We start from the raw sequence: 12,905 nt of genomic DNA, 5'->3' as shown, positions 1-12,905 counted from the left end.
AAAATCAAGGTGCTGGTGTCTGATGAGGGCCTTTGGCTGCTTCCTCACAGCTGCTGAAGGTAGAAGGGTAAGAGGGGATAGATGCTGTGTCCTTACATGGCAGAAGGGCAGAAGAGGGTCCTTAACCCCATTTTATAGTGACATTAATCTAGTCATGAGAGCAGAATCCTCATAATCTAAATACCTCCAATTGAGCCCTATTTCCCAACACTGTTGCAGTGGGGACTAGGTTTCTAACACATGAACTTTGGAGGACACGTTCAGACCGTAACACCCCTTTTATAACAAATACACTATGAAACATTATTTTGCAATAAAATGCATTAATAATATGGCACATTCCATGTATCTATATATTTAAATTTTGCATAATGCTCCAACTATGACATAAAGGGGGAATAAATGGTAATATTTTATAGTAAATTAATATGTTTTTCGACTCATAAACACTTAGATATGACCACAGTAGAAGATATGATGCAGTAGTCAGATGCTTGCCCCATTATGTAGAACCACCCTGAGGGCAACAGCTATAAATGCACACAGGCTTCATTGCCATCAGTGAAGCAATTTTCCCAAATGATGAACGGCTCTTGTCAAATGCCAAATAAAACAAAGTATGATCTTTCTTCAATGCATACGGTAGTTATACTCCTGGAAAAAGTGTAAATGAAAACTTGCAAAAAATACTTGATTTTTATATAAAAACCAGAGTAAGGCTGTAGGCTCAGATAATAGGCTTTTTACTACATGTGAGCCCTGTAGAACACTTAAAAGGTATAAGGAATGAAAAGCAATCATTTATTGTATAGGACTGTCACACCCATTGCAAGATGCATTGCATCCCTGGCTCCAGCCCAATAAATGTCCATAGCAACTCTCATATTAATGTGACAGTAAAACAACCCATGGATTTTCAAATTGCCCCCCCCCCAAGGGAGTAGTATAACCACAGCTGAGACCCTTTGCTCTAGAAACTTGGAGAGGAAAGGGATATCCACCCTCCTTCCCCTACACTCCCATAGTGTTTTGGCAGAGAGGGAGGGCAGAGAACACCTCTCGTGGCAAGGTTGCAACCCCTTCATGTTGCTCCCTGCTGCTGACCAATCTCATTTGTTCTGTGCTCTGTGGGGTAGGGTAAAGTACTCATCTGTCCCCACTGGGGACACACTCTTTACCTGGCACCACCTCTAGGCATTGGGCACACAACTTAAGTGTGACTGGACTATTCTTATATGCATGTACACACATCGATGGCCTCACTCGCAATTCATTTCATGTCCTGTGGTGAGTCCTTGGCAGGTCTACAGCTCTATTCTCATCTCCCACCACAGTCCCACTTCTCAGACCATTTAAAATGCCTCTCCAATAACAAGTTCCACCTCATTTCATTTCTTCCCAGTGGTCTTTCACCAACTCCAGGAGTATATGATTCAGAAATAAGCTGAAGAGCTGAATTGCTCTTTAGAGCAATTCTTTTGGAGTCTCCTCCCTTTACCTCAAAGAGGAGGACCCAGTGGGTACTCTCCTCCACAGCTCCTAACAGAGTGGGTAACACACCAGGTCTAATCACTATTTTGTTTATATGCTGCAAGGAAGAAATCTTAACTTCAATTGAACAGGTGGAAATGTGGGAACCTGTGAAAGTTATGAAATGCACTGTCTTGACTCCAGAACGGAGCCAGTGCTTTTTTCGTTCCCGTTGGCTACCAATATTTCTTTTATAGTCATCCTCCCTTATCCAGAAGTCTAAGAGAGTAATTTGGAAGAGCATGTCAGGAAGGGATGTGGGTATAAAAAGAATATGTTTCCACTGAGTAATCTGAAAAGCAATCTGATAGAGAATTTTGGTCATTGTGGCGATTCTTGATAATCACACAGGAGACCCCTGACAAGGCACACCAGTGGAAGTAAAATCATGTTTCAAAAATATGATTTAATTTGATTTTAATTTTTCAATTGTAATTTTTCAGTTCTCTCCTTAGTACTAACTTTAGAAGGAATTCTGCTAAATCATATGTGAGCAAAAAAAGTGGGGAAAGGGCAGAAAGATTTATTGTAAGGCTAATTGTTCTATAGTGAAACTAAGATAAAACCTCAGAATGAAGCAAATAAGTCATCTTGATCTTAAGAAAAAAACCAAAAGACCAAGCCTTACCAGTGCTGCATGGCCCCTGCCAACACCCCTCTCTCACTTGCTGTGCTTTGCACCCCAACCTTCTTTCAATTCCCCGACTGCACCTTCTCACCCCAGGCCTTTGCATCAGAAGCTTCTTCTGCCCAGGACTGGACTGAGCTCACTCCCCTCTGCCCCTAGCCAGTTCTCACTCATTTTTTAGAGTTCAACAGAATCCCCTAAAAAAGTTCAGCTCCCTCTGTTAGAAAATGTCAAAGCCCACTCTGTCTCCTTGTTGATGTTTACCATAATATTTATAAAATAATGAACTGGGTCATTTGATTAATTTGTTTCCTTCCCCAAGATGAAAGTCCAATTTGTTCACTAATGATTCCTTTATGTCTAACACGGTGCTTTGCTTACTGGTCACTCAAAAGATATTACGTAAGCAAGTGAGTGAATGAATGAATGATTTTTATCTGTGATTTTATAGCTAGCAGGTAACAGTACCAAAATTCAAGTCCATTCCCACAAAATTCAAGCTCACCTCTGCTCTGATGTTTTCTAACATGAGACACTGCCTGTCACATAAAAAAAGGTTCTAAACTTGTCAGGAAATCCATTAATTATCTTTCTAACATTAGTATTTATATATAAATAAAATTTTATGTTATTTATTTAAATAAGTATTTAAACTTATTTAATTTTAATTGAATTTAGTTAAAAGTATTAAATTTATTTAAATGAAATAAATAACATTTTACCTTAAAACAAGATAAATTGCTAAAAATCTAGCATGTGCTTTTCATGTTAAAAATATATCTTATAATGTCAAGTGGTATTAAATTAACCCTAGATTTCTCATAATGATGAAGGTACAGTTTATTAGTTTGTATCAGATTAAGGGTGTGTCAGAAGAGATGTCAGAAATACACAGGAAAAATCAAACCAGTTGATTTTATTTTTGGACCAGTTACCCAAGAAAATAAGACTGCTGATAGCAAAACAATGTTCTCCTAAATGTATAAACATATAGTATATATTATACATGGAATCAAAAGACAAAAAAATTTGATTAAATGTTACAAGTAGGTTCAGGTTTCCTCACGAATTTGGTGCACTTCTAAAATAATAGGAAAAACAGTTGTAGTTAGGGAAAGTAAGAGGCTCTTCATAAAGTTGTACTTTGTCAAACGTGGCTCCGTTTGGCTTTTCCACACAGCAGATTTAAATGTCTGTTGGGTGCATGTGTGTGAGGTAAGTAGATCTTTTCACCTGCTCCCTGGTTACAAGTCAGCTGTGTCCCTTAGAAAGAAGAACAGATAGTCTCAGATTACCACAGCCTACTTAAAAGGCAGTGGCACACCAAGTGGGACAGGCAGCGGAAGCAGTAAATCTACAGTGCAAAGAATATGGGGGTTCACTGTCTGCAGAGAATTTAAACACCATAATAAAACCAAGTAAGGGTCTGTCTGCTTTTTATTACCACCATTTGTCATATCAGTGATGAAATACTCTGCCTGCTAAGGCACACTACCAACTCTTATCCAGACTTTGATGTGCCAGTCTTAAATGGAATTATTTTTTCCTAGAATGCTAACAGCCTTATAGAAATTATATGTTCCAGTTAAAACCATCCAGAACAAGTCCCCTCAAAATGAAAACTCAGTATTTTTTAAAACTACTGAGCTGGGAGGTAAAGGGATTCTGCTAAGAATTGAGCTAAAGAGAAAAATCATTAATTCCCTTTCTTCCGCAGTTGTTGTTTAGAGTCCCTCCACTTGGGCCTTCTTCGATGCTTTTAATCATCTTGTCACCAATCTCTATTCTTGGTCATGCTCACTTTAACACATCTCAGACATGCCGTCAAGATGCATCTTCACAAAGCACATGTATGGCTATAGTACTCACTTCTTCAAAAATCTTTTGAGTCTAATTTTCCCTGTGAGACTAAATTCCTACAGGTAATGGATGGTGTCTAATTCATTTTTTTCATCACCACAGAACTTAGTTCATGGCTCTGAATGGAGTAGTCACTCAGTATTTGCTGCCTAAATGATTTAAAAATTCAGCTAGTAAATCTGCTACAAAATTTCTATTAAATGTGCCCTATAATGAGGTATGTTCCATTAATTTGCATTATTTATTTGACATATTTATTGATCATCTATTATGAATTAGGTAGTTGATTTTCTTTGTTGAATAATTTTCCATCCAAATTCTACTTTTCCTTGAGCAATTTCTATATTCAGAGGTTTCTTTTTGACAAACAGGAAGAAAAAAAATTTTAAAAACCTCTCTTAAGATTCATAAGATACATAATTCATGTATTATTTTAGGCTTCTAATCTGACATCGTTCATTTCAAAAAAGAGCAGTGCATGGGTTATAATCTGCTTTAGCCTATGAGTCTCTAAGTAGACTTGAAACTAAGTATATAAGACCCAGCAAATAAAAGACCATTGATGTTAAATAAAATGTAAAAAATTAAGAGTTCAGCTATTACTTCTATGCATACTAGCAAATTTGCAATTGGTGACTTTTCAATAATTAAATATCTGGCCATAGTTAAGAATTATGTATGTAATTAAGTGTATGAGTTGGTGTAATGTTGTGTTGTATGAGTGTTTGTGTTGACAGTGTAGAGTGTGTGTGTGTCATGAATTGTGTAATTTCAGATAAAAATGTAGGAAAAAGGAAAAAGGGGTGTAACAAACTCATGAGACGAAGTACTAGAACCACCATTAAGTGACATATATGTGATTCCCCTCCCTCCTCACCATTGCTGTTGACTTTGTGGCAAAAGGTTCACTCAGTTATGTAAAGTTAGCTATCCAGGTGCCTTAAGAGGATGCTATTCTTTAAATAAAACTGAAAGGACACTCAGGATTCTTGCAGCAACTCTGCCTTGGAAGGAACACAGTCATTTCACGTGCAGTCCCTGGGAACAGTCTGTCTTTCTGGAACAGCTCCTGGATTCATACAACATGAATATGCTCCTGAATGCACAGGTGTGAGTCACGTGGCCATGCCTCTGCTGCTAACATTGATGAAGTCTGACGGCTTCGAAGTGAGAATTCCTAAAAGAACCTCACTGCAGGGCAGAAACAGTTTATTAGACAAACAAAATACGATTCTCCATCATCTCATCTGTTTGGGACTCAAAAAAGAGGTGGCATTGTCAATAGAAAATCCTAACTCCCTTCCTTTCTCTGCAAAACTGACCACCTCAACTAGTACTTGTTCCTGAAACTCTTTATTCCATCTTCCTTGCTTTATTGCTTTCATAGCACTATTTCCATATGACACACTATAATGTGCCGATAAGTTTATTTTACTTACTGCCTGTTGTTTTTCCACTAGAATGTAAATCCCAGGAGAGCAGGAACTTTTACTGGTATTTTTGATGCTGTGTCTTTAGTGTCTGGGACAGTGTCTGGCCCAGAGTAGGTTCTCATAAATATTCATCAACTGAATACATGAAAGAACAAATGAACAAATGAATTAACATGACTACTCTCAATTGTGTTTTATTTTTCTCTGCTATGCCCAGCTTTTTGCCTCTATTAAGAGTTGCTTAATGACAGACTTTGATCCTTTTTTTTTGTGACCGGTAAGGGGATTGCAACCCTTGGCTAGGCGTCGCCCACACTGCGCTCAGCCAGTGAGCCATCGGCCACCCCTATGTAGGATCCGAACCCGCGACAGAAGCACTGCTGCGCTCCCAGCGCCGCACTCTCCCGAGTGAGCCACGGGGTCGGCCCTTAATGACAGACTTTGAAATAGTGAGGAAGCTCACAGGTTCCTTGGTTCTTGAAAAATAATGAATAAAAATATAAAAATAGTACTCACAAAATATATGCTTGATGAACCTCTCTTAACAGAGGAAATAAAAGATTCTCTGACTTGTTTACAAATTGGACCAAATGAAAGCTTGTAAGTAATTCCTGAAATAACTGACAAAGGGTCAGTTTTTAAGCGCTAGCCTGAGGCTTGGTCAGAATGCCATCTCTGTGTGGTTCATGCTCCTGCAATGTCACAGACAATCTGTCATCGTAGAGCAGGTGGCCAGGCAGGACTGTGGGTGTGGATATGGTGACTATGTCAGTCGCTAACCAGGGACTGCACTGCAGCTACAAGGAGGTGGTTGCTATTAAGTTGCATTTTGTACTGGACAGAAGCCAAAGTTTGGTTTACCTTATAAACAAAATCCATCTTCTTTCCACACAAGCCATTCCCCTTACAGGGGACATATGTGTTCTACTAATTCATTTAGCATGCAGCAAAAACTGTTTTAGATGCCGGGGATCAAATATTCAACAAGATAGTCAGAGGCCCTACAGTCATGGACTGGACTTCCTTCATTGTATCCTCCAGTCTGCTTCTGTATCTTTGGCAGGTGAATTACAATACCCACTTCTGCCTCTCAGAGACTCAAAAAGGCCCTAAGACATTTGCAAGCTCTCTTAAATTTCCAAGAAATGTCCCCATTTTTATATTCTGTTAAATATCAATATTCAATGGAGCAGCAGAACAGAAACCACGTTGTGCAGACATAAGGGGTTTTTCACTTGTTTTTACCACAACTTAGCTGTTTGACTTTAGGCCAGTGATTTTCAGCTTTAAATGAACCTTAGAACCAGAGAGAGAACTTAAAAAGAAAAAGTGTCCACACTCAACTTTTGACCAGTAGGAATAGACTCTTGAGAGTAGGGCCTGGGCTTCAGTATTTCTTTAAAACCAGCTGATAACATATGTGCAGCCAAGGTTGGGCATATCTCTTTATACTTTCTTTCTCAATCCGTAAAATGAGAACAACCAGAGCTCCTCCAACTAGTTCATAAGGATTTCTTATATAAAAATTAGATTGTAAATGGCAAATAATTTTAATGTCTTCACAAATCATTCGTAGTTTATTTTGATGTACACTCTTAAAAATGCTGAAACAAATCCAACGATGGCTAAACTTTTTGTGCGACAGGATAATATTTTAAAAGAAAGTGAAAATAGAAGGTAGTTTCTGAGCTCTACTTACTTGTGATTACTAAGGACTTGTTAGGTCACACTGAATGTTTAAAGAGACAAGAGCATATAGTTTCAATATTTCCAGACACTTCCAGTGGTAGCAGAATTACCATCATTAAAACCATGGATTAGGACACCCACAGGTTCAGTCTATTTCCCACTTAGGTATCCTTGTTATGACCATTTTCAAGGGCCACTGTGTGGGCATTGGGTAACCACTAAAACACTGGCAGTTCCCGGAAGATTCTAATCAGTGGCCAGCAACTGAAGATGCAGTGAGGGAACAATACATCATAGACAATGCCTTAGAAAGGAGATTTATTGAAAAAGCTGAAGTGCAGTCTCTCAGGCACATTGCTTCAGAACTGTGTTGTGAGGGACAACTTCCTGGTACAGAGCACTGCAGGGGGTTCACTGTGAGTCCCCGCCGATGGAGAGCCCTTGAACCAATGTTGAGGAAAGTCTGTGCAAACTCAGTGAACATGTTTAAGTCCCCAGTTAATAAAACTAATGTGACAACCAAAATCGTAGTTGTAATGGGATTTGTTTAAAATAGCTCTCTTTGAAATTCTATCCTCAGATTATAATATAGGTAAGATCAAATTGATATCCAGACATAAAGAAAAAGAAATATTGTGAAGAGTGAAGAATGCATCAATTATCAATCTTGTAATCACACTCCATACTTACAAAACCCAAAATTGCACAAGCATACTCTCCTATGTACAGACATAAATTTTCCTGGGTTATTCATTGTATAGAATTCTGTAAAACAAAAGTGATAGCATAATATTATCAATAAGGAGATAGAGTGATTGTGTAGAACCTAATCATACAATAATTTTTATTTACGTGGATATCATTTTTATGAAATAATAATAACAACAATATTATTTATCAAGTAAGAACTATGATCAGGGACTATGCCAAACACATTATATCTATTTTATCTTTCTCACAACTCCTTGAAGGAGATATTATAATTCAGGTTTTCCAGACAAAAGATATTGAGATTCAGGAGGTTGAGAAACTTCCCCAAGGTCACACAGCCAGGGCTGAGTCCAACTCAGATGTTCTGACTCCCAAGCCTTGGCTCTTAATCAGTCTGTTGTTCTTTTCTGACTCACTAATTGCTCTAGACAATGATTTTGCCATTGATTTGCCATTGGTAAAGTTTGGAGATACTGATTAGATATTTCCTTAACGTAGTAAGGGGCAGAAATAGGAAACAGAAGTGTCAGAATTTTACACAAGCCCAACCCTTGAATATAAGTTGCTCAAACATAGAATTGCAGGCCTCTGGTGTCCAAAGACTGTGCCAAATTCACTGTCAACTCAGAGGAACTAAGCACAGTACTGGAGCACAGGGGAGGAGGGATGTAACTGGGAAGGCTGCTCTCACTGTGGATTTTTGGACAGTAGCAGGGCCCACTATTGGATGGTATTCAAATGGTCAGAGCAAAACACAGAAGTTTCACTGCAGAAACAAGACCTCAGGAAGCAGAAAGAGTAGCACTTAGAAGTCAACAAAGAATTTCCAAAATCATCCCTAAAGCAAAGAACCCTGGATCCAATAAGCAGCAAAGAAAAGCTAAAGAACAAGGGGTGGGGGGCGGAGTACTGGATGAGGGGCCCAGTGGTCCACCTGAGGATTGTGGGTATGTTAGGTATGGGAAAATGACTAATGCTAAGCTCCACTTGCTGGCCAGGCTAGGGGTGCTATACTACCTCTTTGTAATGTAGAAATCAGTCTGAGATGGAGTCTATGAGTGAGCAGACAAGTGAGTGATGAAGGCTGGCAGAGTAGGAAATGAGGTGGGGTGACCAGAAATGTGTTAACACACTCAAGAAGCCCCAAGCAATTGAGCAAACAATAGTGGTACCTCGGACCTATATAATTTAAAGTAAAAATAAAAGGAATTACAAAAAAGTACCTGTTTTCCCTATGATGAAAAATTATTGGGTATTTTAGTAAAGTATTAAATTTTTTAAAAAAAATTTTGGTACTCCTGATCACATGTCTTAATTTTTCTGAAGACTGGATAAAAAGTAGGGTCTAATTCACAGCATTTACAGTTGGTCTGAAAATGAATTTGCTAATGGATCCCCTGAAGGTTTGCTAGGAAATAGTTCATGAAAATCTGAACCATCTTTAGAATATATAAAATCTTAGGGATATCCCTGTGGAGTCTCCTAAATGGTTGTGCCATACTGCTTTGGATAGACAACAGTAGAGACTTTGAATTCCAAGTCCAGAGGAAAGAAGGGCAATCAATGTAGAATACAATTAAGAAATACCACTCCTACTGGAATGTAAATCACCACCTCCCTAATACAATATTTCTTCTTTCCAAACCCCCAGCCTGCAGCAGCTCACTATTTCCTTACCTCCCACAGCCTTGTGCCAATGATGTAGCCTTTGATAATTCTTGCAGTAAAAGTCCAGTCATGTATGACATTTAGGAGGGAGCAAAAGGTTTGATTTGCCCCAGGGCCCTGGAACCATTATAAAAATGCCTTTAATGAGAAATGAAAAGCAAAGAAAATTCAGGGCTCAGAAATTGAGCCAAATCAAAAAGGGTTCCAAATCACTAGGCACTAGGCTGCCTTTTAATGGTTCTAGATAAAGAGAAGAAGGTTTAATGTTTTCTCCTACAAGAATCCAAATTAATCTAAATATTGGTCTAGATTGGAAAGAAGGAGGAATAAAGAGGATCAAAATGTAGTTTTAATGGCTTCCCAGCTGCTGACAGAATGGACTTTGGGCATCAGTGTAATATAGACATTTAAAGAACAGGGCTCTTGTAATCGCATGTCACAAACATGCTTTCACTTTCAAGAAAAACGGAGATTTCACTAAGTGGCCTGTAATAGCAATAAAAGGCTACACCCTTTCCACAAAATCTATTCCAATGAGACACAGTCCACTCACATTTTCATTTAGCTCTTTCACTTGGCTCCTTCACTTAGCTGTGTCCTTTTCACTCTGAGTGGAGTCTTTAGTTCTATCCTTTTCTCATTGTAGCAGGCAGCTGAGAACAAACTCTAAGAGAGAGATGGTGACCTTCTGTGTCTCCCCACGTGCCATTCTGTTCCCACTAGTCTGTGGAGTCTAACAAAAAGTTTGTGTGAATAGTGGCTCCCAAGAAAATTCAGCTCCTAGCAAGGAAAGGAAAATGTTCTTAGGGAAGAATGATTCCTACAAATTTACAAGACCAGAAGCAGCTTGGAGCTTCTTCCACCAAGCTGAGTGTCCATGACCTCTTGATGGATGCAGCAGACCCTTGCTAATTAAAGTGTGGTCCTCCTTCTGACGGCATCAATGTCACTTGTAAATTTGCTAGAAACGCAGACTCCAGGCCTGTTCCAGATCTACTGAGTAAGAAACTGCAATTCCCAGGTGATTCATGCCCACATTCATGTCTGAGGAGCACTGGCCTAGAGCAGTGATTCTCAACCTTCATGGCACATAGGAATTGACCAGGTGACATAAAAATAAATGACCGATGTCTGGATCCTACCCCCAGAGATGCCAAGTTAATCATTCTGGGGTGTGGCCTAAATACTGGGATTTTTAAAAGCTCCCCAGGAGATTCTGAGGTGCAGCCAGGGTTGAGAGCTTCTGGCATCGAGGCAGAGGAGGGCTGCTACTCCCATCGCCCCGTCTTTGTTGCAGAGTCAGACAGCAGGATTCCTGGAGTCAGAATCTCTCTTGTCCAAGGGCCTTACTGTCGCAGACTGCGCTGTAAGTACTGGGGAAGAATCCCACTAAAGAACTGAACTTTCTGCCTAGTGCTCTGCAGCTCTCTCCTCTCACCATCCTCATGTAGCTGTTCCTGAACCCCCACACCTTGGCAAACCACACCAGTGGACAATATCAGGCGGCGCTTTAAAATACAAACCTGGAGCCCCATTTGAGATCCTCAGCATGGGAGTCTGCATTCCCAGGCGTGTCTGACGTGCAGCCAGGTTTGGGAGCTGCTGAACTCCACAGGAGGTCTAGCCTTTCATCCTGCCAAGTCATTAAGGATTTGTAAGGATGAATGAGCTGTCAAGAGAGCAAGGTCCTGGTGCAATGCTCCTTTATTAATTATGGGAGAGTGATGTATTGGCAATGATAATGCTTCTCTTGGAAAGGGCAATGAATGGTTCGTCGATTGCTGCATTAGATCTTTCCCAACTCAACCTTAATGCTCAGCTTTTACTCTTCTCTGTAGTTTAAAAGCCAGCATGGCTTTTATACTTGGACTCTTGGTCTTCATTCCCAGGTGAGCTGCAATCTTTGAGGGAAATACCAACCGAAGAATCTTGCAGAGCTCTTGGTTGGGGAATACCTCGCTTCGCCCCCACCTCCCCAAGTCCCTATTTGTTTGTGTCAGCATATAGTAGCTTGCGTATAGTCGTGCATATCTGATATGTGGGAAAAACACGGAGTACGGATTTTTGAAAAAATCATTGATATATCTCCAGCTTCCTTTAGCAGAGGGGTGGAAAGTGGAGAAAGAAAGATACACCTGGAGTGACAAATCAGAGGTGAGGCAAGGGTAGGCGAGTTGGGGTCGGGGCTCTGCCTGCGGATGAGGCGAGGACGGCTGCAAACAAAAGTTGCAGCGCGGCTCTGCGCCTGGAATGCAACGGCCGGGTGCCGGGGAGAGCGCGAGCTCGGCCCGAACGCACTGCGGGGCCGCGAGCCGGCAGGAAACCGAACAAGATTCTCAGCGGCAGAGGCTGGGAGGCTGCAGGGGCTCCCCCACCCCCACCCCCATCCCCTAGCTCGGTGCTGCAGAAACGCGCCGGCTCGGCCCCACGCGATCGCTCCGGGCTACCGGGGGGCGTGCGGGGGGCCGGGGAGCCGGGAGCGGGCGGGCGGCGGCGGGGTCGAGCGCGCGTGTGAGCGAGTGCGAGGCTGCGGGCGGCGGGCGGCGGGCGGGCGAGTGTGCGCGGGAGGGAGGGAGGGAGGGAGCGAGGGAGGGGAGCGCGCGCGCCGCCCGGGCCCCGGCCCTCCCAGCCTCCCGGCCTCCGCGCCTGCCTCCCGCCCGCGCGCACCGCTGCCCGCCGCCGCCGCCGCCGCCGCTCCTGCTCGCGCCGCCGCTGCACGGGAGTCGGCCCGCGAGTCCGCCCGCCGCCGCCGCCGCCGCCGCCTGCTTTGTGCTTCCCCCAGAAGATGGGAGCGACCTCTCCCTGGTCGGGAGCTATTTAAAAGGAGGGCGTGCGCTGTATTTCCTCCCAGCGTGGAGGAACGGGGGAAGATCCATTCACACTCCCCAAACCAGGTAGGATCTACGATGGGCAAGCAGAGGGGACTGGGTCAGACGCCGCCAACTGTTTTCCATTTGCTCTCCAGAAGGCTGCACTTCCCTCCGCTTTGGCACGAGACCCGCTTCTAAATTGGGGGGGGGGGGGGGGAGGCGCGCGCCTGCACATTTTCTGGGTGTCCGCGCTCCGCGGACAGTGAAATCGCCGGGGCCGGTGCGTCTGGGCGTGAGGGTGCCCGGCCGCCGGCGCAGGCTGCCGGAGGAAGGAAGGGCGACGGAGGGGAGATGCTGCGCCCTGCACCGCGCCGCGCTCGGAGGATTCAGGGCGCGAGGAGCTAAGACCACCCGGATGCAGCGCTGCTGGGGACCCAGGCGTCCCCACCCACGGGGCTCCTTTCCCCGGTCATCTGTCCTCCCGGTAATCCCTGGGGTCTTCCTGTCTTCCGGCGGGCGCTGGGTGCTCCTTCACCACCGACTGCGGAGAGGAGGGAGGTGTGGCCGGGGCAGAGG

The sequence above is a fragment of the Cynocephalus volans genome, chromosome 14 (assembly GCF_027409185.1).
Source record: "Cynocephalus volans isolate mCynVol1 chromosome 14, mCynVol1.pri, whole genome shotgun sequence".
Classification (NCBI taxonomy): Eukaryota; Metazoa; Chordata; class Mammalia; order Dermoptera; family Cynocephalidae; genus Cynocephalus; species Cynocephalus volans.
Note: the sequence above shows the minus strand (reverse complement) of the source record.